This window comes from Stegostoma tigrinum, chromosome 9 (genome assembly GCF_030684315.1).
Source record: "Stegostoma tigrinum isolate sSteTig4 chromosome 9, sSteTig4.hap1, whole genome shotgun sequence".
NCBI classification, from domain to species: domain Eukaryota; kingdom Metazoa; phylum Chordata; class Chondrichthyes; order Orectolobiformes; family Stegostomatidae; genus Stegostoma; species Stegostoma tigrinum.
This window is the reverse complement of record NC_081362.1, coordinates 43,029,111-43,056,550: the sequence shown is the minus strand read 5'-3', so window position 1 is coordinate 43,056,550 and position 27,440 is coordinate 43,029,111. Positions and strand designations below refer to the sequence as shown.

Here is a 27,440-nt window from a genome sequence, read left to right as displayed (position 1 = left end):
AGCCCCGATTGTGAGGTCAATTGGGTGACCGGGCATGGGAAAGCTTTGGTAGTGCCATTCACCCACTGTGAGGTATAATTTGGGGATTTTGTGGTATCTACTAATATTCGGGTCACACAACTGGACCGTCCTAGCTCTAGCCCCCCTGGATGTGCTGAACACACGCACGTTTCTACACGATGCAGAGGTACCTCAAAGACCATATAACTGGCTACTGGATGATTCTCCAGGCATGTGATATTGGGGTGTGGGATCACAGCTTTGTTTTCCCTAAGCAATTTGCCCGCATACAAGACCATAAACATGCTTCGAGGGAAAATACAATTCCCATCCTTTCAATTCCCCAACCTTCCTCAGTATGGGCCCACTGGACAACTTCCAGTGTCATTGGCTTAGTTTGCCATCGTGCAGCCAACGCGTGGCAGACCCAACAACTTCCTTGAACCTTCAGACTTTCCTTATCCAAGAGAGCCAGTGCACATGCACTATTTCCTCCACAGCATTCCAACGCTCTCCTTGCCTCGCTACTGCTTGGGTCTAATGTATCTAAGTCATCAAATTCAAAACTGTCCAGGGGTCTGCTACGGTAATGGCAGCCCTCTCATATAAGCCGGGGGGGGGGGGGCGCGGGAGACCCCAGCAAACCAAAACCGCACAAGTATATTCCTTCATCCATGTCTTCTACTACTCTAATCATTACCCTGGCATCCTCCCCAGTTGCTTGGGTTATCCTGATTCGGCTTCCTATTGCTGTGATTGGTCCCCCATAGACCAATCCCGTGGCCCGCACGGATCCCGACACAAAATATATGTATTCGCATATCTCCCCAAAGAAGTTTGCCAAAGAATGCCTCCAGTAACAGGCGCCCCATAGGCTACAAGTGAATGTGCCTGTTTTGCCCTTAGTCAATGTTGCTATGCGATCCCCTGCTTTTCCCTTAGTCAATGTTCCTGTGTGATCCCCTGTTCCTCCCCCTGCCAGTCCCAGCAGGGCAATCACTAGGAAACAGGCTGTTCCTTTCATATCGTCTCCTCTGGTGCAGGCGATGGTTCCGGCACTCGCTTGCAGTGACTAGCGTGAATCCATGTCACTCTTTCCGCCACCTTGACTGCTGACTGTGTTAAGAGGAGCACTTGGAACGGCCCCAGCCACCTTTTAGCTTTCCAACACTTTCCAACTCTTCCTCCTGAAGTCCTTTACCACTATCCAGTCTCCTGGTTGCAAGTCATGCAATTTTCCTCTGGCTGATTGCAGTAGAGCTTCCTTTCCTTGAGTCTGCATCTGAGATAAAATTGTGGAGAGTTTTGCACAATAATGTAACATTTCATCCTCACAATGACTTGTCAGGGTCCTTACGACAGGTTTTGGTCCAATTCCGGTATTAGGTGGTCTGCCAAACTGTATTTCGAACAGACTAAGATTTTCCCTTTCCCTAATTCTGGTTCTCATATATATTAATATCACAGCACTTTGCTAGTTTGTTCTTTAAGGTAGCATTTTCTCTCTCTTCAGCTCCTCCGCTTGTGGGATGATATGCACAATGCTATCTTAAATCTATTCCCAGGTATTCTCCTATCTGCCTGAGGGCTTGATTCACAAATGGCGTGCCATTATCATGACTAATTTTCCTTGGAATGCCCCAGCGTGGGATTATTTCAGTTAATAAGGCCTTTGCTACTGCCCTGGCATCTTGTTTAGCTGCAGGGAAAGCCTCCACCCGCTTTGAGAACATCACTAAACAGTATTTCTTTCCTTCACCTGGGGACAACCCGATAAAATCCATTTGGATGCGTTCAAATGTTCTTGTGGTCAAGGGTGGGCACCCAGTGTCATTTTGATTTCCTTCCCCACATTGTTAGTAGCGCAAATGACGCACTGGTCACAAACTTTTTGGGAATAATTAGTAAAGCCCTTAATATACCAATGCGTGGAGATACTCTTCAACATCCCTCCTTTTGACACATGGTCCTGTCCATGTGTCAACTTAGCGTAATGGGGGAACAGTGCCCTTGGTAAGCACAGCTTGTCATTGGGTCCATACCATGCCCCTTCCTTTAACTTGCTTCCGGCTCTCGACCACCCTTTCTTTTCGTCTGGTGTAGCCTGCGTCTGGAGGTCCTGCAAATCAGCCGTTGGAACAGGGGTTATCAACATTTGCAGACTTACGCTGTCGTCTACAGGTCTCAACGCTGCTGCCTTTGCTGCCACGTCTGCTTTCGCATTACCTTGTGCAACCAGATCAGTTTTCCCTGTATGCGCATCACATTTGCAACAGCAATAGATGTGGGTAAAAGGATTGCCTCTAAAAGATCAAAAATCAAGTTATGATGGGTGATTGGTTCTCCCGCTGACGTCAGGAAGCCCCAATGCTTCCATAGGGTTCCAAAATCATGAGTGACCCCAAAGGTATATCGGCTGTCTGTATAGATAGTAACAGATCTGCCTTCTGCTAGCTTGCATGCTTCAGTAAGAACGACGAGTTCTGCGGCATGCGCAGATCGGTATCTAGGGAGGGGTTCTGCCTTTGATATATCGTGTGACATGACTATAGTGTATCCCACACAGTTTTGGCCCATTTTTTAATTTCTGAACGCAGAGCCATCCACAAACAGCTCTAGCTCAGGGATTTGCAATGGGGTGTCTTGTAGGTCTGGTCGCGGACTACAGGCTTCGTTGGTGACAGCTGCACAGTCATGCGGTTCACCATCATCCTCCGTGGGGAGAAGGGTGGCTGGATGAAGAAATGTACACCTTTTAACTGCGATGTTTGGCATTTCTAATAATATTGTGTTGTACCTCAGCCACCTGGCCGCTGACATATGTACTGTTTTCTGCTCCAAGAGAAGCAGTGAGGCTGCATGCGGTACCAATAATGTCAATTCACTGTATCCTACAATGTCTCTAGAGGCTGAAACTGCCTTTTCAGCAGCTGCAACTGCCCTTAAATAAGTAGGTAGTCCTGCTGCTACAGGGTCTAGTTTAGCGGAGAAATAGGCCACTGGCCTAAGTTTCTTCCCATGTTCCTGCAACAATACAGATGTCATACACTCATGTTTCTCATCTACTGTCTGAGTAAGAGGTTTGTTTGGGTCAGGAAGTCCCAGGGTTGGCGCAGACTGCGGAGCTAACTTCAAGCTGTTAAATGCCATTTCAGTTGCTGGAGTCCAGCTAAACAAACTGTGTGCCTGCAAGCTCTTTCCATGTGCTATATTACTTAAGGGGGCTTCGAGGACAGCATAATTGAGGATAAAGGTTCTGCAATATGAGCACATTCCTAAAAATGACATCAATTGCTTCTTGGTCTTGGGTTTGGGAATTTCCTGGATTGCTCTTACCCTGCTCTGCTTTCGGGTTTTACCTTGTTCTGATATCAAATGACCCAGGAACTTGACCTGTTTTTGTACAAATTGTAATTTAGAGAGACTCGCCTTGTACCCATCCTTAGCCAGGTGACATAATAAGGACACTGTGTCTTTTTCACATTGTTCTTTAGTTGGAGATGCAATAAGACAGTCATCCACATACCGTAGGAGGGCTGTCCCTGGAGATAGGACTAGTGGCTCTTGGCATTTTTTCAAGGTTTCATTGTAAATGGTGGGTGATTCACAATATCCCTGGCATAATCTTGTAAATGTATAAGCCTTTCCCTTAAATGAGAAGGCGATCAATACTGGCTATCAGGATGTACACGGATGCTGAAAAATGCGTTAGCTAAATCAACAACAGAAAACCATCGACTTCCCGGCGGAATTTGCGCTCATATAGTATATGGGTTTGGAACATTGGAAGCTCTGGGTACAACAGCGTCATTTACTGCCTGTAAATCTTGTAGAAATCTCCACTCCTCAGGTTGCCCTGGGAGCTTTGCTTTCTTTACTGGGTAAATAGGTGTTTGTGCTGGCGAATTTTCAAAGGGTACTATAACTCCTACTTTCAATAAGGAATTGAACACAGGGGTAATTCCCTCTATAGTTTCAGCTGTCAGTGGATACTGTGGTTTGCATGGCCTATAGTCAGATTTTGGTATAATCATTATTGGCTCGCAATTACGTATCAAACCTACATCAGTTTTCCCTTTGCCCAAAGCTCCTCTGGAACCGTTTGCAATCGTGAATCATCAAGGTTAATTTGCGCAAAACACCAATGCATCTTCTTCTGCCCCACATTGGTCGTGGGGACTATTTCTACTGTTCTTTCCGTTTGTGACAGTCAATTTAGACTGGCCCTGTAAGCTTGTAGGCTTACACTGAACCACACAGTTGAGTTCGGGAGTAATTCCCAATCCTTAACCTTGAGATTTCTGAGTACCCACAGTCCCAGGTCCCTCCATTGGTCATTATTTCCCATAGCTAAAGACTCATGGGGATGTAACCCTTTGATTGTGAAGAGGTGTGGCTTTCCTGATCCTGACTTTACTCTAGACAAGTTGACACTTACAGCACATCTATGCTTAGTCCAATGTAGTTCTTGTAACAACAGCATATCCGGCTTTCGGAGCTCCCTAAACCACTCATTCTCATATTGGACATCTGATCCTCCAACGTGAATGTGTGCCGTACAATGCAATTGGTCTTCGGACATAAAATCAGTGTGAGTTGGGTTAACACATTCATGTGCCTTCTTCATGAGCACTCGGTTCACTGAATTCACAAATTTCGGAGTTAGTCTCCATTCATAGACATACGTCAGGGGTCTAGCATCAAATTTAACTTCCTGGAATTCTGTTTGCTCTTGCTCGACCACCCTCAATCCCTCTGGAGCACTAATAAGGCTTAATCTTAATTTTCCAAACAGGTCACGCCCCATGAGATTGATTGGGCAACAGTTCGAGAGCAGAAATGCGAACTTGAATCTTTTTCCCTTGCGGGGTTTCGCATTCCAGAGGCATGGTAAATTTTTCTTGTGTCATGACTCCTGATGCTCCTACAGAATTCAGGTGCCACCTGCTCACTTTTATTGGTATACTTAATTGGTTTGCCTGAATCACAGAGCTCCCTGCACCTGAGTCTACTAAAAACACGAGCTCCTTCCCTTCTACGGTCAGTGTGCACATAAGCATTTGCTTATATGGCTCATCGCTATACTTAGCATACGTTCCTCGCGGGCTTATCTCGCATGCAAACCGATTCGCAGTTGACGCGTCAATGTTAGTACATGTAATTAGCTCAAGCATTTCTTCATTGCAAAGCATCAAAGTTCCAGACATACCCTTCCTCTCAGGCATACCTCCATCGTCCCCAGCCTCCTCCAGTCAGTCACCTTCTCTACCGTCTTCTCTTGTCTTTCTCTTTTCGGTCCTTGGACAATCCTTCTTCCAATGATCCTTGCTTCCGCAGAGAAAACATCCATCCCTCCTATCCCAACCCCTGCCTCGGCCTCCTCTTCCGAGTCCTCATCCTCTCTCTCCCTCTTCCTGCTTGTCGACTTTCAGCAGATTGAGCAACCATCTGCAGCATGGCTAACTGCGCCCTATGGCTCTGGTCCTCCCTTCTTTTATTCTGCTTTCCTCTTTCTTATGTCAACAACTTTTCAGCATATATGGCGTGCTTTTCAATGAGTCTAAGTTTTCCCGTATCCCAGGTAATACATGTATCCTTCACCTTTTTTGCGATGTCCTCACTCAGTCCATTCATGAAGCTGTTTCGCAAATGTGCTTCATACGGGGTTACCTTTGCAGCATTCCAGTCAGCTGGTGGGGTGAGTCTGCTGTGAGCATTGTGGACCTCCGTAAGGCGAATGAGGTATTGGGACACGGTCTCTCTGTCTCATTGCTTGTACATTGCAATCTTTGCCATGTCCATTCTTACTGGGAAAGCCGTTCTGCAGGCGTCTGTCACTTCCGTAACGAGGGCATTATAAGGTCTGTTGTCAGTGTGATCCCGCTGGATTTGTAGGGCACGCACATTATCATCTGGCCATCTATATTTGATTTTAGAAATATCTGCTCCCAGTTCTTCCCAAGAGTCGCCGCATCTCCTGAGAGGTAGGACGAAACTCATGACAGCACTTACGTACTTCGTCTGCAAATTTTTGTCCTCCTGCTTCTCTGGGATCAGTGAGTTGTTCGTATGCACACTCCATGTCCTTCATTGTCCATGGTGGGTGGACAAGTGTTGGCTGCCCGTCCGGACCTGCTATCTCAACCATCGGGGCCATGACGGCACTGCGAATACTGTCAGGTTCCTCTTCTTCAGGTCCCTCATCATCTGGCAGTCGGCTCCTCGCTCGGGATATGTTGCCCCTAGTACGGCTAGACACCGGGGAGTCAGCCAACTCAATTCTCTTTGGACCACGGATCTTCATTGTCTGTTGGGTCTCAGCGGGCGCGGGGGAGTCCGTGGCTGTCATACTTGCAGTCGCGGTGCTATAAGTGGGTGAAGGTTCTGCAACTGACTATCCATCTGAGTGCGTTGGAGGAGCCGTAGGACGTCGCGGAGGGTAGCCGTCAATGTCGGGATCATCCTGAACAGTGGGAGAGCCTGGGAAAGACTTAACGCACTGTAAAGTATCAGTCTTCTTCACAGTGTCCCTAGCCCTAGCTTGTGATCGCCTATTCCTTATCTCTGCCTCAGTCTTCCACATACCATACGCCCCCCAATCTAATAATTTTTTCTTTTTCCTCTTGTTATTTTCCTCCTGCTCTTTCTGTTTCAGCGTTGTTTTCAATGATTCAAGTTGTCTTAAACTAAAACTTCCTCCTTCAGGGAAACCACACTCTCTCATCCACATTCCAATCTGGGTCACAGATCCCCATCCATAATTAGTAATCATATATTGAATGTTAGGACTATTCATACCTACAAATCTTTTTGTTGCTTCCTGTTGCTGTTACCCATGACCGGCCTTTTAAATTTTTGACACAAACTCACAGTGACTGACTTGCTTTCACCTCCGGATGTTCCCTCATCTGAATGTGTCCACCCAGAGGTTGGTTTATCCTAAACCAACAAACGAATACCCACCCCTTGGCTACCTTAACAGGTCCAACCTGTGCACAGACCCTAGTCTAAGTCTTGTCTAGTTGGTTTTTCCTAAACCAACAAACGACCAAGATTGGGGGACAAACAACCAAGGTTGGTTTTTCCTAAACCAACAAACGACCAAGGTTGGCTTTTCCTAAACCAACAAACGATCACTGTGAGGATGTTAGTCAGGTGTTCATGATCTTTCTAACCCCTTTTCTTACCACATTTTAGTTCTTGATCCCGGTGTTGAGGTGACACAGCAATTTCCCAGTCCTCTTACGCCAAATGCCAATTTAGGCGTTCGAGATGAAACAAAAAGCCTTCAAGGCATCAGCGCTCACGCCTCTCTGGAATTCTCTGTTCCCCTCAAGCATGGGATCCCATCTTCATCGCCAAATTGTCATGGTTATTATTAAAATTGTCACGATAGGGTTAGCAATTAATACTAAAGACTCAGAGTCACGTTGTTATGGATAAGAGCAAGCTCTTTATTTCAGACTCTGCGCAGAGGACACGTTCCCCCACCACTTGAGTAAGAGGAAGGCGCTCTCCACGCTTGACTTTATCAGGTTTTATTCATAAGCTGGTGCTGGGCAGGTCACATTAAGACTAACACAATTAACTGAACCAGTACAATTCAATACCTTATGTGGAATTCTTCTACAAGCTTAACCGTCTACTTCCTTATCTTGTTTATGTAGCATTGTGCTCTGCAATGCTTAACTGTCTACTTCCTTATCTTGTTTGGGTAGCATTGTGCTGTTTTCTTTGTTTACAGACTTTTGCAATTCCCTTAATCATTTCTAAAGATATTGCTCAAGGTTGATCACTCAAAATTTTCCATCACAATATTCAAGGGATTGAATCTGTATTTTTGAGGGTTGCAGTCTGCGTCTTTGAAGGATTGATTCTAGATCATTGAGGAGTGACATATAGATCAAAGGAACGTCCTGAGTCCACAGATGAGTTGAATGATCTAAACATTGAATTTTCAGGTAGAAAATCCAATGGTGTTCCAGCAGCTACCAATCATGTGGATAAGTCCAATGTTTGTCAAGGAGTGTGGTGCTGGTGGGTATAGTGAATGGTGATAGGTAGAGAGAACAGATCAATAACTGTTGTGAGTTAGCAGTGTCACCTGTTGTGCTTGGAGGAAGCAGTGCAATTCCTCATGGCCCACAAGTAATGTTGGTACCAGGCAGTTTTATCTACTGCCTTAGATTTTATTCTCCCCCACTGCTGGGTTCAAAGGTGGAAGGGTGAGTTTAAAATCAGAATTTAAAACTTCTTTAAACTTCCCAGTCCTTTTTTTGACCCCAGCCCTTCTCATTCAAACCCCTGCCTCTCCGACGTTGGTAGATCCCCAATGAGATCCTGAACCCCAGACTTACCTGGGCTCCTCAGCTTTGGAAACTACATGCAGTACTGAGAGGAGAGGGACAGAAGACTCAACTTAAAATGTTTAAAGTTTCTCCCCGTATTAAAATGTTTCATGGCCGTCATAATGTTCATGGTGGGCTCCCTTCCAATAGTTTAGGTCGGGTGTGGGGCCCATGGTACTTGTAAAATCTAGTCCCAGAGATTTGACCCTTCTTGCCTTCTTGAAGTTGCTGAGATGCCAGGGCCTGGAAAACCCAACCTAATGTGGTCAAGAATGGAACGCATGTTAAGATGAAGCCATGATGTGGAGGTGCCTGGGGTGAGCAAGGTCAAAAATCACATGACACCAGGTTATTGTTCAACAGGTTTATTTGAAGACACAAGCTTTGGGAGTCTCACTCCTTCTTCAGGTGCCTTGTGATTTTTAACCTTGTTAAAATGAAGATGCAACAACACTTAAAAGACTAGCCCACTTCCTGTGGACCAGCTTGCTGTCTGTCCTTGCAGCTGCCTTATTTAAACATAAAGTTGACAAGTCAGGTCAAGATGGGTTTGGGTCATGTTTCAATTTTGCCATTTAACCCCTAAAATGAGCCTAACACAGACATTTTTGAAAGATACCACTCAGTCCTATATATTTAAGAAAAAAAAACAATTGTTGAACATTTAAAATTAAATCAATCACTAACTAACATGCAATTATAATAAAGAACTCTCCACAAGAGGCTATAAGGTCATTGTTACACATTGGGCTACCTCACACTCCACATACTCCACACTTAATTTCTCCCTGCCTACTCCCTTCTGTGGTGAAGCACATTGTCAATTCTAAATGTATTCAACAACTAAACTCAAGTGATAAACATTTAAAATATTTTAAATACACACTTAAATCCACATGATTATATGTTAAATAGTCTTCTTTGGCATAGCTCATTTTTGACAGTAAATTTGTTGATCATCTGTTATGATCTCCCTCAAATTTTTGCTATCGTTTTACAAAGAAAAAAATTTGCAGCATGGTGTACTTATTTTGGATTATAAGAAGAATGATTGGAAACTTATGTTGCTAATGTAAATTGATTAAAGATGATAAGACCTGATTTGTACTGATTTGCCCTTTTCAGTCAATGATTTAACAGGCAATGGGATGGAAAGAAAGGGATCTAATTTGATTTTAACTGACCATGAATTGAAGTTAATCATTTGGAGGGTTATAGGCATTCTTTCATTGTGGCATCTCGGTATGTTTCAGTCTCCAGAAATATCTCTGTATTTAAGATTTCAAACATGTGACTGTGGGAACTTTACAGGCAGCTTATTGAGGGGAAGAATTTTTATTCTGTTCCAAAATTTTGAATCTTGTAGAAATATACATACTGAAAATATCCTCTGTCTAATCATGACACTGAAATTTCAAATGAATTAAAGATCATGTTAACGCATTATACTACACCCTTTTAATTTATTTATTTTTCAAGTATCTTTGTTTTTCAGTTGTACAGTATTTACAAGCTCTCAGCTTCAGTATTTTAAAGAGTCTTGTTTTATGTTAGTCGGAATGCTGCATTTCGTCTGTTGGCAGGTGGAGTATGTAAATGAGGTGGTCTGGATCTTAAACTCTGAGACTAAAGGAAATGTTCACCTCACTTTGAAATCATTAACCATTTGAATTCTGTGGCAGTATTTCTGCACCAGATTGAAGAAGTACTCAGGTTCGTATTTATATTTATGTTATTGTTGTTTATGCAAAATATTGCAAAATAAAACATGGCTTGTCATTTAAACATGCCTCTCTATTTCCAGGGTCTTGTACCATTTGCAGCGATAGTTAAATGCATGCAGCATTCCTGCAGAACTTACAGATGCAACTTTTAAATGCATAATTGATTTTTGAATATGCTTGAATCAAGTTTTCCGTAAGGTGAAGTGAAGGGGAGTGGTCAATTTAGATTCCCTGACTGGACTAACCATGCATTTATTGATTCTCTCTGTTAAATCATGAGATTCCAGAGAGTGAAAAGGACATTCACTTCCAGGGCTATCAGGGAGAAAATATCCAAATGCTATTTTTGTATGGATAACAGTATATATCTGAGAATCTGGCAATGGAAACAGCAGAAGCCCTTTTCTTTGGATGCTCTAATCCAAATTATACATTTCATTCATTTCATTTTCTTTCCAGAAAATTGCCTTTCATGTCTAGCTCACAGTTTGAGATATATTCAGTACCATTATGCTCCAGTACAGTAGACAGATTTATGTGCATCCCATTCTTGACTTACAACAGTCTTGTAGATTAACCCTTGGGACCTAAGGAGTTCAGCCAGCAAAACCATTTGTTCATATGCAAAATATCTTTTATGAATTCATCCTAGCTGTGGCTTCAATCCCCAGTCCAAATTTCTCTATTTGTGGCCAGTAGATTTTCCCCAAGAAAAGAAATAGATCCAGCAAACTAGCCAGTGGTTAGAAATCAGCCTATCCTTCATACTGGGTGAGGCTTAACATTAATTGTACCTGTTTGCTTTATGCTACAAAAGAAGACTATTACATTCTATTTATCACTGAGTGGTCCCTTTCTTCATTGAGTCTTTTAATTTACTTATTAATTCTTTACGACACAACAATCTGCAAAGGATTAGAGGTTTTTTTTCTCTTTAGATGATTGCATTAAAAACAAGAAAAAATCTTAAGACTGTGTTCTGTGGTACTCAAGCTCATGGTGTAATTATATGAAGTGAAAGTGCAGAGTAGCAGCACACTGGCCTGAAGAATCTCAGTGCTGCACTTAGACAGGCACAGTGTCACGTTTTCAAGCACTCCATCACAAAAACAGCTTTCCTTTCTCTGAGTCGAGACCACTGACAATGAGGAGCACGCAGATCAGAGGGTCATTAAAAACCATCAAAGGAGGCAGCTTCATGATGGTAATAAGGTGGTTGCGGGGAAATAAAGTGGGCATTGATCTGCAGTATTGAGTGTGACATTTTAACCGAACTAGGAGCCAGGACAGCTCCAACCTCACTCTATTCATCTGACTGCCTATTTTAGTAAATTACCTTTTTTCCCAACCACTGGTCTCAGGGGTCAGACCATATTAGCTATCTTGTTAATACTGAGAGGATCAATACTTAATCAACAACTAATGGGATTTTACAGTCATCCCATATGATCTTTCAATAAAGCCCCAAATCTATCTGAACTGTTCCTGCAGCCATCTAAAAATGTACAACACTATAGAGCAGGGATTTGATGCTCTGATGCTCTTAGACTCATCTGCATCTGATTAAGACACTGTGCTGCTGCTGTCCTTCACCCCTTTGTTCCTTTATCCTCACGTAATGTAGCATTGCATAGAAATTCAACATCTTTGCTTTAGAGTAAAACAAAATGAATTTATAATAACTCAGTGAGATCTGATACAGAATGTTCAAGGCCTGTTAATAATGCCAAAAGCAACTGCAGCAATTCTGGATTTTTAAAAAACCACACATTTGAAAAAGATAGTAATATATATATTTGAAGGTTTTTGTTAGGATCACATGAATCATCATTTATTCGTGGTTTTGTTCAATAGAACTGTGAACAAATGATTTAATGACAGGCCTGACTTTGACTCCCTCTGGGGTTAAGGGGTAGAGAGTTTGGGCTGTTAAAATGGAGCAAAGGGTGTCCCACCACGCTCCAATCTGTTTGACTACAATTTTAAATTGCACGCAACAGGGATACTGGCCTATTTATCCTGGGGTAAGGGAGGAATGGGGAGATTAGTCTTCACTGCTCTCTTTGAGACCCAAAGCAACATTTTAAAGACCTGAGTGGATGCTGGTGGTGTGGTGTGGGGTGTGGTGCATGATTATGAACCAAGAGGAGCAGCACTGTTGCTCAGGCTGGCACATGGAAACTATGAGCTTCTCCTACGCTACCCATTTTCGAGCTGGTATTATCTCCAGGAGCGCTTATCTGGGGAACATTACGTGCAGGATCCTTGGCAGCATTCTCATGCCACGCTCATGGATCTACAACCAGATTGCATCAGCCAGGAAGCTCGTGAGCAGAATGTTAATGAAGATCCCGCAATGTAAGCTCCCTGAGCCATTTTGCTGTTTGTCTAGGTGTTTAAATAGAGACTTGACAAAAATCTAAGTGCCAATATCTGGCATTTATCCATCCTACCTATCCACATTGCTTTTTCTCCATTGTCACTTCCATGCTATCATTAGGCAGATGCATTCTTCATAGTCATTCCCAATTTGGCTGCAACATATGGTTGTCTAGTATCTTTATTTCAAACCTTTGGGTGTTATTTTGCTTTCAAAATAGTGTCCATGATGCACCCATGCACCTCTGCTCCAAGTCATGCCTAACACCTCTGGTAAGAAGTGGAAGTGGTGGAGAATGGGAGGAGGTCAAAATCCCATCCCCTTTCTAGCCGTGCTCCATGTGATTGAGTCATCCTCTTGCGCCACCAATGCACGCAACTCCAATTCCCCATTCACCAACAGTTCTTGCCTTTCTTCAGGTTGTGGGTGTTGAGGTTGGTTGGCTCGCTGAGCTGGTTTGTTGTTCTGCAGACGTTTCATTACTGTGCTTAGTAACATCCTCAGTGCAGCCTCTGATGTAGCATAGGTGTGTTTTCCCACCTAGTTTTAAAACTCTGGGTTCCGTTGTGATGTATTGCCTCACTTTCGGGTTTCCTCTGCAATGGAATGTAATAGGGGTCGAGTTCAATTAGTTTATTAATAGCATGCTTCGTGGAGTGCCATGCTTCCAAGAATTCTCATGCTTGTCTCTGCCTAGCCTGTCCCAGGATCTTGGTATTGTCCCAGTCAAAGTTGTGGCTCTCTTTGACAATGTGGATTGAGATGGGTGGCTATTGGTAGCCAGAGGGTGTTCATGTACTCTTGTTTGTCCAGACAAACCGGAAGGAACTGTATGAGCGTTAGCAGTCTGGGCATGCATGCATGCTGGTAGATGGGTGGCTCTCAGAGAATGAATGCTGCTATCCCAAGAGACAATGACAGAGTGGTATGTCATGGTGACACTGTCATTTCCACAAGGTCAGCTCCTCAATACTCTTTGAGATACACTAGAATAGATAGCTCTACTTGCAGATCCTGTCTAGGAAGACAACAAATTAGGTTTCCTCTGCAGCATTCAAACAGCTTGGGATTGCTGCTTATTCATGCCGTAATGGGGACTTGTCTAGTCTCACTGGATAACAAGCCCTGTTAGCCTTAGAGTCATCACAAAAGTTATAAATAATTTTATCAAAGATCACAGTCTTCAATTTACCTGTCAGATAGACTCAGGTTAATGGAAAACATGGGCCATGTTCCTATGCTTATCAAGAACTATCATTTATTATAAATAAGTCGATTTAATCACAGCTAAATAATTATGAGCTGTTGACATATAACTCTACTAATTGATAAACTAACCCCTTCCTGAAACCTGCCTATACACACATACAGACAAAAAAAAATAGTGTTATGGGCAGAGGGAAAAAAAGGTCCTGGTGAAATAGTTCAGTTCTTCCGGTTCTTGGGATTTTGTTGGAGGGTTCCCTTTCATTTCCCAAGTTCTTTAGTGCCCTAATTTTTCTGTCAAGTGCTTTGACTTCAGTTTTCTTCAAAGGAAGCACTGAGCAACTCACCAATCATAAGATAAATGATGAATTAAAAGCAATTGCTTCCAGTCACTGATGAGAGACAATGACTGGCTTTCTGTAGCTTTGCACATTTAACTGGAGAGAGTGAGAGACGCATCTATTCCAGAGATCTGAGGGCTTCTCACTTCATTGTTTACACTCTCATGCTGCTCAGCTACCCAGGAACCAATCAGAGAGTTGTTGTCAGATTGATGACCCTTAATATCAATTGGCCACAATTCCACAAACCAATCAGCAACCTGTAACTGGCTAAATCTCACTTTGTATACATTGTTCACTGCTGTGTGCCTCCTTTCACACATTGCCCCATCACTTGTGAAGATGCAGTGCAAACAGAACTTACAATGAATTCCAGTAATTTACTTTGAAAAGTGCAGCAATTCCCCAGTGCATTGCTGTGAATCAAGCCCTTTCTCAATTCAATTTATAATCAAAATGCAAGTAAAATAATTACACAGTCTTTGCAGAGTGGACACCTCAGCCATCAAATGTTACATTATGGGGGGACCTGCAAATGATCAAATGCACTGGGCCATCAATTCCATGCTGGAAAGGGTTTGCTTTATACTCTGCATAAACCTTCGGGTCAACTTTATGATAAATTCCACCATCCGTCTTGACAGTGAGGAGAGGATTTTTCACAGTTCTGCTGAGGCACCCAACATTTCATTACACTAGTCTTCTTCTGTAGGCTGTCTCATCATGTTTAATTCCTCTGCAGGGCAATTCATGTGCTTCCTCACCCTCAGAGTACTGATGCCTGTGTTATCGTTGTTATATGTTACCTTATCCAGCAAGACAGAGGGAACTATGTCAGTGAGAATAGTGCAGTACGTTTAAGTAATGGTTGAAAAACTGACAGTGTGGACAAGCTGAAAGATATGACTGTGCAGCAGTGCTAAATGTGATTCACTTTCTTGGTATGAATCATTAACAGTAGATGATAGGTGAGTATTATGATCGAGATGAATTGAACAGATTCTAAGACGAGTTCAACTAGCAGGAATGGCATTGACCTTGCTCAGTAAGATTGTGACTAAGTGCTCAAGTCCTGACTGTTAACATTAACAGCAAGTAGAAAGTCATCCACAACCCACCACCTGGTGTAAAGGTAAAATCACCCTAGCCTTACAGGGCCATAGGACAGCTCCCCATTACAGAGACATAGACAACTAATGGTTGTTTAACCTGAGGGACCCCTCAATCGATGCTGGTCTGGAAACTTAGATTCATTCCTGGCACCATTCACAATTCCAAGCCCAGGCGAAGTCCCACCATTGATCAAGGGGTCCCCAACGGGCGAAGGGCTGTGAGACTTGTTGCTTTTTCTCTCTTGTTTTCCATTTATTATGACCACTATAATCATTTATTATTACTTAATAAACATGCATATTTAAGCAAATTGATGTTGTTGAGTCTTCTTGTACCAATATTTAACTGAATCTAAAAAGAACCACTTGGATACAGGCAGTGATCCAAGACATTTTTGGTGATGAGCGTGAGATTCAGGAAAATGTGTAAGAGAAGGGAAAAGCAACCTGATGTTCCAGCGACCTTTCATATTCCAGGATAGAATGTAACAGACTCTGAATTTGGATCTGTGGTTTTTAAGAAATTAGAGAGACAAATTGCTGTTGACGGGCCTTCTCAAAACTATGTTTTACCAAACCTGAAAAGAATGGCTTGGATAGGCTTCGGCTCCAAGGCCCAAGGAGAGTCCTTCATGATAGCCTCAGCCACTACAGGAATGGAACTTGAGGTGTTAGTACTAAACGCTATTACAAACTAGATATCCAGCCAACCCAGCTAAACCAACTCCAGTAGTCATGTTTTCCAGCTTGCAGTTCATACATTTTAGGCTGAACTTGCTGACACCATCTGACATCATCTTCATCTGAGTGTCTGCCTATGTGCTATTCCTGAAAAGGGCCACCTTTTAAAAAAAGGGCAGAAATCAAATAAGCACAGCATAGACATTGATAATGTCTACAGTGAGATTAACATGTTCCTGATTGTCAGTCGGTGAGGAGCTGGATGTAGTGCGATGCGATGTAAGAGAAAGGGTGACAATGACAGGAGAGAGGGAGACAATGATGGGCAAGAGGGCGATGATGATGGGGGAGAGGGAAATGGTGATTGGGAGAGACGGATAAATGATGAGGGAGGGGGGATGGTGATGAGGAGAGATGGGGATAGTGATGAGGGAGAGGGGCATGTTGATTTGGGAGAGGGGGATGGTGGTGGGGAGAGGGGGATGCAGATCGAGTGAGATGTTGGTGGTGATGAGGACAGATGGGGATGGTGATGAGGGAGAAGGGCATGCTGATGGAGAAGAGGGGGATGGTGGTGGGGAAGGGGGATAATGATGGGGGCAGGGGCATGGTAATGAGAGAAAGGGATGTGGTTCTTGGAGAGAGGGTGACGATAATGGAGTAGAAGTATGTATGTTGATATCAAAAGTCGGATCATGTTGGGTGCAAGAAGCAGACAATTATCATGCACATGTACAGTTGGTAGTGTCAGTAAACAGGTCTCAGCTCCTAATTAATAGTGTGGTCATATTTTTTAAAATTTACCTTTAAAATGTCATCACGGTAGCTTTGGTAACCCTAGCTCCATTGACAAATAATTTGATGGTCAAAATTCAAACATTTCAGAACATTTTTAATTGTCACAGAGAAAGCAATACAAGGGCTAAATACTGCGGATGCTGGAAATCTGAATTAAAACTGAGAAATACTCCACAGGTCTGACAGAAACCTCTTCTCACAGCTCTAATTCAAGGTCACCAACTTGAAATGTTCACCCTGTTTAAATCAAATCAAATCAACTCAAATCCAATTAGATGTTGTCAGACCTGCTGACCATTTCTCATATTTTCAGATTTTATTTTACAAGCTTGGATCTGACTTAGATTTTCTCTAAGATATAATGCTAGTTCCCCCTATAAATAGTGTGGCTTTTCGTGTTCATAGAATACCAAATTATATGACAATATCACACAGAATCCAATGTTCTGGAAGTTGTGTTTCTTACAGGCCCTCTAAACTGTTCAGTTCAAATGACAGAACTAAAAGATTTCTATTGTAAACTGAGGTGCGATATGGAAAGGCTTCCTTTATATTTGGCCAGTGAACATTTGGATGTACAGCTCTAACAATCATTACAACAAACACATCATTTTTTAAAAACTTATACTGTCCATTTTGCCTAGACCATTCCATTTTTTTTCTCGGTCCTGAATGTTTGTGAGTTTAAGATGTGAGAATTTCCACTCACTAGTTCTGGAATACTTCCCAGACTTATCTGGTGACAGATTTTCACCAGCTCCTTTGGAACGTTTTGTTTCCTCTGACCTCCCAGATTGTAGAAAAGCAGTTCTCCCAGCTGCTTTCCCAAGAATGTACTCAGCATGGTTCCATCCATAAAGCCATTTGACCTGAAGTGTGAGTCTGCCAATGGTAACCTCCTTATTCTGAAATAAATATAGACAACTTTTGTTCAATGGGGGCAATGTCCACTTTATCTCACGGACAATAATCTAGCAGAAGAAATCCCCGATAATTTGAAGGAGGAGTTTGGGGTCTTGAAATGTGCAATGCGAGTTGCATCTCTGTGTTGCACCCCACCATTGTAAAGTGGTGAAGTGCTGAGGAGACTAAGACCAGGATAAGGCAGAGGGAAGTGTTCCTTTACAAAGCTGAAAATGGAAATGGGTGGGCCAGAGGTGAGTTCGGGGATCAGTGGGGAGATGTGTTTGTTGATGAGAAATACATGTTAGGTTGGCCAAAATGGTGCAGGGAATATGTAGACTAATGGAAGATGAGGACAAAATGTATTCAATTATGATTTTGGGAGAGCTGGAAGGGCTGATGTGTAATAACAGAAATGACACAAGATCTATCAGTTACAGAAGATGGAAATCCTCAGTTACAGAAGAAGAAAGGCATATTGAAGCACAGGTGTGGACTGGAGCATCTTTACAACAGATGTGTCGGAGATAGGGAAACAGAGAATGGAAACAGACTGGGAGGAAGTGTAATGAAGGTGGCTGTGGGTTTGAAGTACAACAATCCATTGTCAAACACCCCTTCACTTTCATTCCATTGAAAACAAAGTGCAGGCAGTCCTCTCTACCACATTATTAGCTGTAAAATGAAGAAAGAGAATTTCCCCCATGTATTCATTGGCAGGAAGCTATTTTACTCTTGTTGTTTCAGTTTAAAGTAGTCTGTGAGCAAAGCTAGCAATACAGAATTATACACAGCATCAGTAGACTAACTCAGTCAAATTCAAATTCCTATTAGCATCAGCACACAATGACAGAAGGTTCCCATGTTTGCAATCACCTGGTTGGACACAACAAAATTATTTTTAAAGAAATTCATTTAGTATGAAGCTAAATCACATTTCAATTAAAATGTAGTGAAATATAAGAGGGGGATGGTGGCCAGTACAAAAAGGAAGATAAAGAATAAGAATTTTTAAAAGTTCCTGGAGTCTTTGAGTTGTTTCGGTTGAACCAGAAATCATGACTGTTTAATTAACATCATGTATCCACAGCAGTAGGGAAATTTAGAGAGTCATTGAGTTCTTTTTGAATGGATATTTCTTTTATTTATTTTTGTCACTCGTGCTAGTTTTTGAGTTGATGATGAGTAAATAAGGAAAGAAAGAGTCTTCCATTTCCCACTGTTACCAGTCCATTTTCTTTCTCTCTGATACTCTGCCAAGAAGCTAATGAAATGTAGTTCATTTTTTGCATTCCCAAGTATGGCTCAATTGTCTTTCCAAACTAGATAATGGCAGGGATCCATTTCATGTCCAATATGTGCAGCTTTTTTTTATTTAAGTCTAAATGAGATTTGGAAACATTCTCAACTCCTGCCTCAGTTCATTTCAGTTCACATATAGCAAGAACTGCAGATGCTGGAGTCAGAGATAACACAGTCTGGAGCTGGAGGAACACAGCAAGTCAGGCACCATCAGAGGAGCAGGAAAGTTGATGTTTCAGGTCATTTCTGAATAAGGATCCAGATCCAAAGTATCAACTTACGTGCTCCTCTGATGCAAGATTAAAAAGTATGGAGCTGAATGAACACGGAAGGCCAAGCAGCATCTCAGGAGCACAAAAGCTGACCTTTTGGGCCTAGACCCTTCATCAGAAAAGGGGGATGGGGAGAGGGTTCTGAAATAAATGGGAAAAGAGGGGGAGGTGGATCGAAGATGGATAGAGGAGAACATAGGTGGAGAGGAGACAGACAAGTTAAAGGGGCAGGGATGGAGCCTGTAGAGGTGAGTATAGGTGGGGAGGTATGGAGGGGTTGGTCAGTTCAGGGAGGATGGGCAGGTCAAGGGGGTGGGATGAGGTTAGGAGGGAGGGAATGGAGATGTGGCTTGAGGTGGGAGGTGGGGATAGGTGAGAGGAAGAACAGGTTAGGGAAGCGGGGATGAGCTGGGCTGGTTTTAGGATGCAGTGGGGGAGGGGGGGGGGTTCCCAAGCGGAATATGAGTTGCTTTTCCAGCAACCTTTAGGTGGCATCATGGTGGCACTGCAGGAGGCCCAGGATGGACACGTCATCTAAGGAATGCGAGGGGGAGTTGAAATGGCTCACAACTGGGAGGTGTAGTTGTTTGTTGCGAACCGAGCATCGGTGTTCTGCAAAGCGGTCCCCAAGCCTTCGCTTGGTTTCCCCAATGTGGAGGAAGCCACAATGGGCACAGCGGATGCAGTGTACCACATTGGCAGATGTGCAGGTGAACATCTGCTTGATGTGGAAAGTCATCTTGGAGCCTAGGATTTGGGTGAGGGTGGAGGTGTGGGGGCAAGTGTAGCACTTCCTGCAGTTGCAGGGGAAAGTGTTGGGTGTGGTGGGGTTGGATGGGTGTGTGGAGCGGACAAGGGAGTCGCGGAGAAACTGGTCCTTCTGGAAGGCAGACAAGGGTGGGGATGGAAAAATGTCTTTGTTGGTGGGTTGGATGGTAGATGCTGTGTTCGTCCAGCTCCACACTTTGTTATCTCGGATACTCTAGCATCTGCAGTTCCCATTATCTCTGCTCCTCTGATGCTGCCTGCCCTGCCATATTCCTTCAGCTCCAGACTGTGTTATTTCGGTTCAGATAATTTTATTTATCCAACAATGATTTCCTGAACTTGCATCAATCTGTGGTCAGGCGATTGTTGCAATCATTTAAGGTCTATGCTTCTTCCTTTTTCATACAGTTTCAATCCATGAAGGTCTCGGGTTTTAAACTCAGATGAAAGATATTGAAAATAGATAACCATAATTTACTGCTATCAGGGCAGGAGCTTGCATCAGTGGGGTGAAGTGAATTAATGACTGAAGGTCTGTGATATGGTGAGTGAGCGGAAAGATTAAATGTCAGAAAAGTTATTCTTCCCAAGCCAAAGAGAATAGTGATAAGCAATACAAAAAAAAAACTGAATCTTACGTAGCTTTTGGCTAAGCACCAGTTGCATTGTGTTTTTTAGGGGGGTTTCATTGTAAGGTCTAGTGAGTTTTCTTGCCATAACTTGCCAAATGCATTGTATTAATTACTTACCATGCTCCTACAGCATATCTCTTGTTTAATTCTACTCCCATCTTACCTTTCACCATTCCCAGAACAACTCACTACGGCCAGGTTATCCTGGAATTGACCAGGACAACGAAAGTGGCGACACATTTAAAAGTCTGTTGTGTAGTTGGACAAGCACAGTCTGTATTGCACATATCCTGATACTGGTCCCCAAACCTGGAGGTCCTGTTAGATGCACAGGATCCAGCAAATATCAAACCAGCCTGGTCTGAGATTGTCACCTATGTTGCCGCAGACTCAGTGAACGCTGTTGGCAGTCGGAAGACGAATGTTCTTCTCCAGGCCATTGGAAGCTAGGAGTCATGCTTAAGGACAATGTAGATTTGTTCTGCAAAGATGTCATCAAATCTGCACTTCATTCATTCATAAGTTGATGACATTGCTGACTAGGCCAGCATTTATTGCCCATTCCTAGTTGCCCAGAGGGCAGTTAACAATTAACTACATTGCTGTGTGTCTGGACTCACATGTAGGACAGACCAGGTAAGGATGGCTGTTTCCTTCCCTAAAGGACTTTAGTGAACCAGATGGGTTATTTACAACATTCAGCAATGGATTCATGGTCATCATTAGACTCTTAATTCCAGATTTTTTTTACTGAATACAACTTTCACAATGGAAAGGAAACCAAAGTAAGCAAGAAGCAGATTATATTTAAAGAAGTGCACATAAATTATTGCTTCCCATGGAAGTAGTGTTTAGGGCATTGGAGTTGAGGAGACAGAAGATAAATGAGCAGATATTAAGTAGAACATAGAACAGTACAGCAAAGGAACAGACCCTTCAGCCATTGGAGATAGTAAGGAATATAGATAGATTAGGATACTGAATAGTTGAGGAGGTCTGTTGTCTGGTGGTAAGTATGAGACAGTTCGGCATACTGACGGCCTTTGATATCTGATAGAGTGGAGAAGAAGTATTTGTTGAACTGCAGAGGATCTCGACTGTTCTTTGTCCTCAGAAGGATCCACACCCTCAACAAATGCTTTTTTCTCCATTCTATCAGACATCAAAATCAGTAAGTACACCAAACCTTCTCATACTTAGCTCCAGACATAGATATCCTCAACCATTCAGCATTCTAACCTATCAGCAACCCCTTTAGCCCACCATGGCTGTGCCAACCATGATGCCATTCTAAATTAATCACATTTGCCTGTATACAGCTCATCTCCCTGTATTGTTACCTGTTCATGTAACTGTCTAAATGCCTCTTACACACTGCTATCATTACATTGTGATTTCATGGAAATATATTGCAGATGGTTCAGGGGTGTATCGTAGTATCACAGAGTCCCTACAGTGTGGAAGCAGGTCCTTCAGCCCATCCTCACAGCATCCCACCCAGACCTATCCCCTATAACTCACCTAACCTACACATCCCTGAACACCATGGGCAATTTAGCATGACCAATCCACCTAGCGCGCACATCATTGGTCTGTGGGAGGAAACCAAAGCATGTGAAGAAAACCCACGCAGACACAGGGAGAATTTGAGAACCCATATAGACAGTCACGAAAGGGTGGAATTGAACCCAGGTCTCTGGTGCTGTGAGGCAGCAGTGCTAACCACTGAGCCACTGTGCCGCCCCTATAGGGGCTGATTGGTATCCTAAAAAATGACACAATTTTCTTACACTTCCTTAAATGCAAATCATCTCTTTTGTTCAGTTGGAATACATTTTCTGAGTAAAATCTGTCCTTTGCTGCTAGCTATGAACAGTTGGGCAATAAGGGAGCCTCACCTAATATTACCACTGAACAACCTATCACATTTTCTTTCAACGGCCTGATCTGAAAGAAATCTTGCTTTTGGTAAGCAGTCCTACGGTGATTTATTTTCTATACCAGTTTTATCCAGCTTTCCTTTGAATGAATTGAAGAACTAATTTCTTGTGAACAGAAGTGCCTTGATGAAAATCCTGCAGAGTAATGTTGTTATCTGAAATGATCACCTTAATTTTGAAGAAAAAGAAGATTGCTGATTTGAACATTCAATGCAAAATTTCAAGCATCCGTGCGAGTGTTTCGAAGATTGGCTCAAGTGCTAATCAATAGATTTGATAACTTAGGTTATTACTCAGGGGGAGGATCTGCCTGTTTATTTTGTTCAGTCAGACACTTTTCCTTCTACCAACTGATTATTGGAAACCCAAATATCCAGCTCCAGCGGTCAGGATTGGGGATAACAGGGTGGTACTGTATGCAGGGAGGTGTTGGGTCTATAATTATATAAACCAAGTAAAGGAATTCACTTCAATCTTTACAGGTTGCCAATGAAACAAATGGTGAAGGAGAGTTCTCAAGACAGCTTCCTCCTGTAGTGAACGTAATAGGATGTTGGTTCGCTCATGGATCAGCTGATTAAATGGATGAGAAGATGAGCTGAATGCATGACAAAAGGCCAGGGGTTCACTTCCTGATGTGTGCATTTTTTAAAACTGATTTCCATCAAGGACTGCTCCAATTGGCCTTACTGCCCTTACGAAACCAACAAGAGCTCCTGTCACTGATTACAAATGGTAAGAGTGCCTGTGTAAACATTGCATGAGAGCAAGATCTAACTCAGCCATCGCGCTATCTATAATTGAATAGGTTGCAAACATGCTGTCTATGTTCATAGATATATAATAGCTGTTTGGATAATATACTGGAGGGTGACTAGTGCTCTTGAGAACATTCTTTCACAAAGAGTCAACAAGATAAGAATTTGAACAGTGTAATGGAACTTTTTCTGGCTCTCTGAATCTCTCCTTTGCCATGAAATTATCCCAAATTCTGGCAATGGGGCATTTTCAAGAGTGGGGCACCACACAGATAGCAGCATTGTTGGGTGTTTCTCAGCTTTGGCAATTTCAACAACACTAGGGCTGGACAATAAAATGCCAGTGATGCCACCTCCCTATGAAATACAAACTCAAAAATTCTATTGAAGAGAACCAAAGGCTGTCTTGACGAAAGGCTTTGTTACACGTTTTCCAGTAAGTCTAGTGGACTCGATCAACACCTGATGACTTTCTTGGTGGGGCCCACTTTTACACCTATGTAGGGCAAATTTTTAAAAAAATAATCATTCACAGGATGAGGGTGTCGCTGACTGAGTCAGCATTTATTGCCCATCCCAGACAGCAGTTAAGGGCCAACCACATTGCCATGGATCTAGAGTCACACATAGGCCAGACCAGGTATGAGTGGCTGTTTTCTTCCCTAAAGGACATTAGTGAACTGGATGGGTTTTTTCATCAATCAACAATGGATTCATGGTCATCATTAGGCTTTTGATTCCAGATTTTTATTGAATTCAAATTCCATCATTTGCTGTGGCAGGATTCACACCCAAGTCCCCAGAACATTACTTGGCTGTGGATCAATAGTCTAATGATAATACCACTAGGTCATCACCTCTGCTGAGTTAATATTCCCATTCCTTGCTGGCACAGTAATTGCTAGCTGAAAATGAAGTATATCTGTTGGGATTCCTGTTGCATCACTCTGAATTGCCTCGAAACTAACAACGTAAAAGGAGAAACATTGTAAAACAGCTCTGAGGAAGAGTCACCTAGATGCAAAACGTTAGCTTTCTCTCCCTCCATGTATGCTGTTTGACCTGTTGTGATCTCCAGTATTTGATGTTTTTAGTACAGTTTATTATCTGCAATAATTTGCTCCTACATTATGTTTAATGGACTGCCAAGCCTCTTTGAGGAATGCCTACCCTGAAGAAGTTTCTTTCTTCTCTCCAACAGGAATTCCGGTCATCTCTTTCCCCATGTACATCTTTGTTGCTTTCCATTTCACTGCTGGTGTTTAACAAGGTATTTGCAAAACTTGCTTTCATAGCCATGTTACCTTTCTCAGCGATTTACAACAACTTAGGCTTACCCCACATGGATTTCAACTCAAGTTTCATCCTTCACCTTTCAGAGCCACCCAGGATTACAAGTATCTCCGGGACACGCAATGTTCTTCAAACTGCTGCCCCCGCTGCATCCTGCGATCCACAATCAACACAGTGTGTCATTGTGTTTGCACTCTCAATGCCACTGTGTAAAAGAAAAGAGCTCTGATGAAGAGTCATTTAGACTCAAAACATCAGCTTGCTGTCTCTCCACGGATGTTGCCTGAACCGCTGCGATCTCCAGCATTTGTTGTTTTCATTGTAAGAGGAATCAGAAGCATGTAAATCCCCTCCATTTAATTTATTGTGGCTTCTTCAAAGTAGGAGAAACTAGCACCCCAACAAAGCTTTACTAACATGCCTCTCATTGATTTCAAATGCTGGAGGTTCTTCATTTCAGTATCATGTTGGTAACACTCCTCAATCAGGAGGTTTGGATTCTGAAAACGTGGAATCTTGAAAGACTTTAAATATTCAAGGAGAAAATAGGAAATTGAAACATTTGTATTGCTGCATTTTATTTTTTTGAACAGCACACCTATATTTGAGGGTGAATCTTTTAGTTTTTTCCAAACTCATGCTTTTTCAATTATTTGTTTCCTTTTTAAGATTTATTTTTCTCCTTTTCTCCATTTCAGTCTGTAAGTCTGCACACATTCCATTTGGGAGATAGAATTATAGCCAGATCTTCATCAACTTGTGTTATAGCATGCCACTTGTAGATGAATGGAAGCAACTGAGGAAGCTTGCATCTTCAGATTTTCCTCTCTGTGCATGTGGTTATGCCTTACTCCCACTGCTCCACACTGTCCAGAACTAAATGTGCAAGGGAAGCATTCTTTTGTTAGACTTTCTCTCTCACCAAGTAAAAGGTTTGATTTAAATGTTGGGATTGTTCATCATTTGAGAGTGCCTGATCTCAGAATGTTGTCATCCAAGCCACTAGATGGTAGCTAACTCAGACAAAAAATACTTTGTCTGTGTTTGTTTCGCTTAAATTACCAGTTAATCAGAAAGCAACACTAATAGTTCTTCCAAAGAGGCTTGCGACCAAAATCATTGTTTTTTCTAGATTAAAAATGCGGCTTTAGAAGATGAAGGTGAGCAATGGTAAGAAGCAAAAACAAATCTTTGAAAACATAATTTTAAAACAACAGGAGTTAAGGATATAAACGCTCAAAGTAGGATTGCTCAGCATTTGCTGTCTTAATTATATTTTGTAGTTCTACCTGCCTCTGTTTGTCGTTCGGCAGAGCAATGCCTGTGGCACCGCACAAATACACAAACAGCTCCAAATGATGTGAATCCTGCAGTTTCAAATTCCTTACAAAATGTAAATTTTTGTCAATTGTGCAATATTTGTGAACAAAATGAATGTAATTAATTCACAAAAATGTGACGTATAACAAAACATTTTCGCGTTATGAGATGAAACACTTGGAAATCCAGCTGCACACAAATAGTTAATAATGTAGGTTCTCTCAAACAGTTTGTGGGATCAATAGGTTGCTACCGGACAGGAATAAAAATGTATCATTTCTTTTGGTTTACTTATCCTCAGTAAAAGAAGGGCCATCAATCTAAAAATGTCTTCAAGTAGCCTTCAAGACTAAGCTGCAGAAATACATTTAACATGACCTTGGTCACTGAAAGCTAGCCAAACTCTTTAGAAGGGCATGTTCTTTGTACTGTCCTCTTTATCTTCACATTCCAATGATAGAAACACACATCTGGTTGCTGAGACCCAAGAGGGGAAACTGGAAATGGGCAGAAAGTATTTTTATCTGTAACCAGAGATGGTCACTTTATTAAGCAGGTCAGTCAGAAAAGTCAAGGACTCTGTCAGTTGTGTCTAACCGTATGACATGTCTGGACTAAGCAGACACATTCATTCTGACCCAGCTAGAAATTCTTCCCTACTATTAGACAGGCAGAGCTATAATGTGGCAAGTGATGTACTGACCTGTGTTAAGGACATGTTGATACTAGCTTGTTATGACAGCTTTTATCTCCAAAGAAAATAGCTTTGTTTTCTGTTGTGTACTATTTCATCAGTGTTGATCTATTTACAAATATATACATGTTATTTGAAGTTGCAACACATATGTGCAGGGCTGGGGAACCAGTTCATGCATTGCTTCTTTTCCATTAAACAGGACTTTCTGGTTCCTTGCCATTTTTGCATGCCTGAAATTCCAGTGTACACATAGATGTCAGCACCAACCCTGCTGTATGTAGTCTGAGAACAGATATCTGATTCTGAGCTGAAAGAAACACAATGCGCTGGTGCCTTACACTTGCTGCACTATGGCATATTAAAAGTGGCACAGAAAGCTGTTCAAACCCGAGCTTTGCAGTTTTACCTCAGAGACAGCCAAATTCAAATAAAATCACCACGTTGTGAATAATATTACTCTTCTCGAGTATTGTATGGGAATTTTTTCGTGCTATTGAGTAAAATGATGACCCCAGTCACTTCAAAGCTGCATGGCCACAGCGAAATTATACACCACACTTGCGTACCAATTTACCCACCAGAGTGGCAAGTGAAAATAAATTTTCGAAGGTTGTCGTTAATATAGCTAGTCTTGACCTCTAATTGACTTCAAATGCCTCACATATTTAAAGGTACATTACCAGGCCATGCACTAATTCGTACTGAAGGCTAAAGTGCTCCATGAATGGCACAAGAGACCATACGCAATGAACGATCCTTCAGTGTGGTGTATGTGGACAGTTAGATATTATTCTATTTAAACTTTATATTGGTGGCAGTTGATAAGTCTGTTGTAGACTGAAAGAGAGGAATTACCATATTGTTTTGATGTAGCTCTGTTAAATGTTTCCATATGTCAGAGAGGCCTGGAACATTTACTGTATAGATTGCTTCATGGTTGGGTATCCCCATTCAAAATAATACAA

At 42.3% G+C, this 27,440-nt stretch overlaps 1 long non-coding RNA gene across 1 annotated transcript in view; it reads left to right on the top strand.

The window, feature by feature from the left end:
* The window catches only part of LOC125455106 (uncharacterized), a 75,212-nt gene extending 52,219 nt beyond the window's left edge, over positions 1 to 22,993 (top strand). The window contains exon 3 of the long non-coding RNA XR_007248143.2: positions 22,890 to 22,993. This is a non-coding gene — a long non-coding RNA (uncharacterized LOC125455106). The remainder of the gene's footprint in view (positions 1 to 22,889) is intronic.
* Positions 22,994 to 27,440: the final 4,447 nt, after the last annotated feature.